The sequence below is a fragment of the Chrysochloris asiatica genome, unplaced genomic scaffold (assembly GCF_000296735.1).
Source record: "Chrysochloris asiatica unplaced genomic scaffold, ChrAsi1.0 scaffold00003, whole genome shotgun sequence".
NCBI lineage: Eukaryota > Metazoa > Chordata > Mammalia > Afrosoricida > Chrysochloridae > Chrysochloris > Chrysochloris asiatica.
In genome coordinates, this window is record NW_006408521.1 from 42,091,404 (window position 1) to 42,097,702 (window position 6,299).

Below are 6,299 nucleotides of genomic sequence, written 5' to 3' on the forward strand. Positions count from 1 at the left end.
CTCCAATCTTTTCTGGGCAAGTTTCTTCGACTTCTTAAAACTAGTAAGAGATACTGGGCTGTATTCTACTTGTCAGTGATGAAATATTCAGAAGTAGTCTGTTACTCCATTTTCCTAGTCTGTCTTAGTCTGGAAGCTCATCTGAAACCTGTCCACCATGGTTGACCCTGCTGGTATTCAAAATACCAGTGGCAAAGCTTCCAGAATCACAGCAACACGCAAAGCCGCCACAGTATGTACAGCCTACTGTTGAGTGCTGAGGTTGGCACAAGATCGGGCAGCACTTCATTCTGTTTTGCATGGGGTCACTGTGAGTTGGTACCGACTCGATGGTACCTAACAACAACAATAATTCTACTTGTCAAATGGATGTCAGATTAGGGCATTGAAATAAACTTCAGGATCATTCCAGAAAATGCAACAAATTTCATTTGCTACTCAGATTTTGACTCATATTTTAGCAGTTCTCATTTCCCATCACATAAAAGCACATGGATTGATTTCTTTCTTTTTTTTTCCTTCTTGTATTACTACAAGAATCAGTTTCTTCTGGCATAATTCCAGAAACAACATGCCTGTCTTTTTTCATCATTGAGGAAAAACAGTCTGAAGGCACCATAATTCCTCAAATTGGATTTCAATTCTTGATCCCCTTACGCTCGGTAAACAGTGTTATATGAAACATCATTGTTTGGGAGCAAGAGGCTGGCAGCATTGCTGTTTTCAGAAGGAAAAGCATTTACTAGAGCCTCCTGCTGAGAGGGTGTGGTGGGGTCCCCTAGAGGTGAATGCCCACCTTAACTTGATTCGGTTCCAACTCACTGTGACCCTGTATAGGGTTCCCAAGGAACGGCTAGTGAGTTGGAACTGCTGACCTCGTGGTTCAAACTGACCTTGCAGTCCAATGCTTTATCCCACAGCGTCACACCAGGACTCCTATCTTAATTTAGGATGGAGGTATTAAGTAAACCCTTGGGAAAACTGCTCAACAAAAGTTGTGAGAGGGTTGATGGTTACTGAGCATGGTTTGGCTTGGGAAAAAGTCTGTAGTTGTGTCTGTGTGTTTTCTTTTTAATGCTGTTTGTGCCGTGAACCATTATCACTTGAAAGCATGCAATTTCCTCAGTTCAAATCAAAGGTACCTAGGAGCAAAGATTTAAAAAAAAAAAAGGTAGGGGAGTGTGATCCTCAGAGATGAGGGAATAAAAAAAGTGATGTGGTGAATATTTTCTGGATGATTATGCCCACTCCTCCCTTTGAAAGAAATATTAGGAACATCAGCCACTTCCTCTTACTTGGTGGTTCTGTGGGTACTTGGGGTCTGGTCAAGCCAGCCACTGTTTACGGGGCAGGAGATAGATGACTTGCAGAAAGCAAAATGAAAACATCTTGTGCTGGTTCCGAGCTTGGTTGGGGAGCGAGTCAGTTGGTATTTCCCTGGTTCTCTCTTCCTCTCTGACCTTTTTTCCTTTCTCTGAGCTGGTTTGCTCTGAGAAGGCAGACTTGGCACCCATTTACCCAAGAGCTGATTAGTCCCTGAAAGGAGCAGTAACTTGATTGCTTACAGAGATGATGTAAGCTTTGCTCTGGGGTACATCAACTTGGATTTCTCATGCTTTATCTTATAAAGCCGAAATTAACAGCTGGTTTGGTTTGAGTTCTCCGGGATCTGACTAAGGGATTAGAGTCCATTCTCAAGTGAGTCAATCTAGTTTAATTTATTTCAGGTCTATCAAAAAAGATCAATCAAAGCTCTTTTGAAAGTAAAGCTATAATCGGTCTGCACACTTAGAAGTCACTGTTGTTGCACTTGGTTGTTTCTCTTGGGTGAAAAATGTTCGGGCTGTGTTTAAGAGGATGTTTCAGAGCATTTGCTGTGTCCCTCTCCAGGAAGATTTTTGAGAAGGTGCCATGGTCAAGAAATTGGCTCAGGTGGATGCTGCTCCAACCTCTCCGTCCCACTCTTCCTTGGGGATGTGGGTTCTCTGGTTTGGAGATTTCTACTTCGGTATAATGTAAAACTGGGACTTGGATAGGGCTGGCTCATTTCCTGTCAGTGTTTTTGCTCCTGGGCTTTTGCAGAAATTGGATGTGTGAACGCCTGTGTTAAATTATTTGTTCACAGTGTCTGCCATGAGGGTGCTGTTTGCAAGGTTTGAGGAGAAACATTCTACATGGTAGCTGATCTTTTGTGAGCCCTGAAAGCCTGCATCTTGGGTTGTTCATTACTTTTGGTCTCCACTTAAAAAAATAATTATGGAGCATCTACTAGTGGCTAAGAGCTATTAGAGGTACTAAGAGAAACACTGAACATTGGGAATCAGACCCTTGATTGATTCCTGGCTCTCCTACTTTGTGACTTTGCATGACCTTGAACAAGAAGTTCTCTAAACCTCAATTTCCCTTACTGTAAGTGAAACAATCATCATAAAAAAACAAAACAAAACAAAAAAAAACCTCCTTTAAAAGGATCATTGTGATAACAAATCAAATCACTTTTACTACCTCTTTTTATTTCTCTTTTTATTTGTTTTAAAAAGAATCTTTTGGAGGAAGTAACCAATAACCTTAAGCACCCCCCCCCCCGGGAAAATGCATGCAATAGAAACATGTTTATTTGGGGACTGGTAATTATTTGCCTGGGTACAATTCCATAGTCTCTGCCCTTCAGGAATGTCCACTCTACTAGAAGAAGAAAACACTTGGCAGAAGAGATTGCCCAGAACGGAGTCCCTTGATTTGTTTTGAGCCTGCCATCTGTGTCAGTGTTACTCCTCTTAGACCAGCTACTTTTCTGTCTTTTGTCCATCTGACCCATAATGTGGGTCACTCTCTACCTGCCTTCCATTCATCTCCCTACTGCAGATTGGCCAAATAGACCACTTACCCTTCTTAACTTCCTCTCAGTTCAACAGATTTGAATGTTAGGTCTGTCACGGATGGAAATGTGAGTTCAGCCTCAATTTTTCCACCTGTGAAATGGGTCTGGCATTCTCCCCTGGAGTCTGTAGGTCATGGAGGCTTATTGAGAGCTAACTTCTATAGTCCAGTGAAGATACTACGTGCGATAGGACAAAGTGCAAGGGGAGAAGAAACGCTTCTTTTAAAAGACAGTAGAAGGTACATGTTTTTGAGGTGCTATTGTGATGCAGTAGCATCAGAACTTAATTGCAAACCACAGAGGTTAGCAGTTCCAACCCACCCGCTGCTCCTCGGAAACCCTATACAGGGTTGCTAGAAGTCGGAACCGACTAGATGGAACTTAACAACAGCAACAACAACATTGTGGTTATGCTGTGAGTTGGATTTGACTTGATGACAAGCGGATAATGCAGTTTTGTTGTGTGTGTATGTTTACTTTGCTTATTCAGCAATCACTTCCTCAGATATAACCTTAATGTTAATTGTTGTTTTTGTTAAGTGCTGTTGAGTTGGTTCCAACCCATAGGGATCCTGTATAGGGTTTCTGAGGAGCGGCTGCCTAGGGTTTCTTGAGGAGCCAGCGGCTGGTGTCCTTGAACAGCCAACCTTGTGATTCAAACCGACTTTGCAGTCTAGCACTGTACCACACCAGGACTCCTTAATATTAATAACAAAGAGAAGAAAAGGAATGGGTGAATTTTTAGCAAATTTTTTTAATTTTTATTGAGCTCTTACTATGTGCCAGTTTCTAGAACATTCTAATTATTAGTAATGCTATAGGGTTGCTATAAGTCAGTACCAACTCGATGGTACCTAACAACAACAAAAAAATGTTGTTGTTGTGTGCTATTGAGTCAGTTCTGACTCATAGCAACCCTGTATAGGGTTTCTGAGGAACAGCTAGTGAGTTTGAACTGTCGACCTTGTGGTTCACATTGACTCTATGGCCCAGTGTTTATCCTACAGAGCCACCTACTTTATATATCAACCCTGTTGTTAGTGCTGTTGAGTCGTTTCTGACTTACAGTGACCCTGTATAGGGTTTCTGAAGAGCAGCTGGTAAGTTTGAATTGCCAACCTTGCAGCTCAAACCAACCTTGTGGCCCATTGCTTGTTTTACAGTGCCGCACTGGCCCCATTATACAGATGAGAAAACAGAATCTCAAACAAGTGAAGGAACTTGCCCATGTAAGCAGCTACTGGAGAGCTTGAATCTGGGCCTTATCTAATGTCAGGGTGCTGTAGATACGGTGGCTCTGTTCACATGGAAAGGGGGGAAACTGCTGCTGGGAGTATAGTTGGACCCTTTAAAAAAATTCTTACGTGGACTTTGAAAGTAAGTTAGAATGTTTCTGTAAGTGAGGATTTGGTTGAGGGTGCCTTCTGTTTTCGCTGCCTGTATACAGGGTCCAGGATCAGTCTAAGTCTGGGCTCCTCTTTAATTTCTCTGTACCACTGGAGTGGACGAGGCCTGGCACGGGAACCTGTGGTCATCTCACTTCTCTGACCACGTGCTGGCGAAATTGGTGAGGATTCACCATCTTGGGGTCTGGTTCTCCCTCCTGGCTATACCTTTAATACATTAAAACAGGGAGCGCTTGATGAAGTCACGTGCTGGGCTTCTAGTCATTGTCTTATTTCCCCCTTATTCTTACATGGGTAGAAGGAAAAGAACAAAATCAAATCAGTGCTAATTGTGGCATGCAGTGTAATTTGAAACGTTTCATTGACATGCTCATGAGGGTTTTCGGCTTCATCTTTGGACTTGGATGTAGCGCTCGACTTGCCTTGAGTGTCTTGCGTAAGCCTTTGATGCAGGTAGAACCTATTATAAATAGGCGTGTTGCTATGGTGAGAAAGGTAGTCCTTCTTGCTGTGGATCACCTTTTCTTACCTTCTCCAACACTGTTTTAAAACACAGCGAGCGTATGATAGCATTTAATTTAATTTGGACTGGGGTGGGGTAGACGATTTTAATATTGAGATCCACAATTTTTCCTGAGATGACGTTTTGGGCAGTTTCTTTCTGCTCATGTAGCACTATGGAGTATTTTGCACATGGAGTGTTTTGCATTATGTATTTAGGAATTATTTTCTAATGGTTGGAGTGGGGGGATGGTAGTGGGCAGAAGGCCCAGCTTTCTCCTCTCCTCCCTCTTTCCTTCCCTGTGCATTTCTGCGAATTTCTTGGCTTTGATGCCCAGCAGCCCATACAGTGAAATGAAGTTCAGGTTGGCATGATGCAGAAATAATTATTCCTAGTACTGTGTTCCCATTACTGTTAATAATATAAAGACAATTGCCTGCTTCTCAAGACTTCTGCAAGGAGCTCTGGTAGCGTAGTGGTTACGAATCGGGCTGCGAACAGCAAGGTCGCAGTTCGAAACTACCAGCTGTTTTCGTGGGAGAAAGATGAGGCTTTTTCTGCTCCAGTAAAGATTTACAGCCTCGGAAACCCTGTACAGGGTTGCTATGGGTTGGAACCGACTCAACAGCACTTAACAACAACAAGACTTCCTGCACATGGAAGTTCTTACTCCATGGAACTGAACACACAGCAGTGAACACTGGCGTGTTTTTGTTTGATTAGTAACTGTCCTTTCACAAGGCCTCAGGGTAACTCAGATTAGAAACATATTTATTTTTCCCTTGTAGCTTGAAGGGTAAATTTTAATTATATTCATTTAACACTGCAGCATTTCAGGTTTGTAAAATGTGTTTTCCCCCATCTCCCCTGCCATACATCTCCATCTGACAAATTCATGGGCAGATCCACTGTCTCAGCATACTAAAGGATGCTAGAAACCAACTACTCAGCTGTGTACAGTACTTTCACGTTTCCAAGTCTGTTTCTCACCTTTACAGTGGGAGAAGTTTTGAACATCAATGGGTAGTAGTTTTGAACATCAAAAGGGACAGAGTTTGATGCAAGATCTCTGAGGGGCAAAAAAAAAAAAAAACAGCTACCAGGGACAAATTTGCCTTGATCAATTGGAGTCAAAATCTTGTGATTTTATAGCTAAAATTGTCTCTTCTCTTTATAACCCCCCCCCATGGTGAAAGGAAGGGGGAGGGTATTGTGGGCTTCTTTAGGATCCCTTAAGTTCTCAACTCTTTCTTTCTGGGTGGGTTGTTCCAGTCGGTTCCGACCCATAGCGACCCTGTATAGGGTTTCCTAGGAGTAGCTGGTGGGTTTGAACTGCCGACTCTGTGGTTAACAGTCCAGTGCTGATCCTACAGCACTATACTAGTATACCTTCTGGGTGGGTAATGAGTGTCAAATTGGGGTGCCAGTGCACCAGTCATGTGACTTTACTTAGTATCTTCTGGGACTCAGTTACCCTTTTTGAGAAGTGGGGATGCAACAGAATTCTTGC

General features: G+C 42.7%; 1 protein-coding gene across 24 annotated transcripts in view; it reads left to right on the forward strand.

Annotated features, from left to right (window-relative positions):
• TCF7L2 (transcription factor 7-like 2 (T-cell specific, HMG-box)) overlaps window positions 1-6,299 on the forward strand; it is a 228,163-nt gene that overhangs the window by 35,681 nt on the left and 186,183 nt on the right. The gene's annotated exons all lie outside the window — the stretch shown is intronic.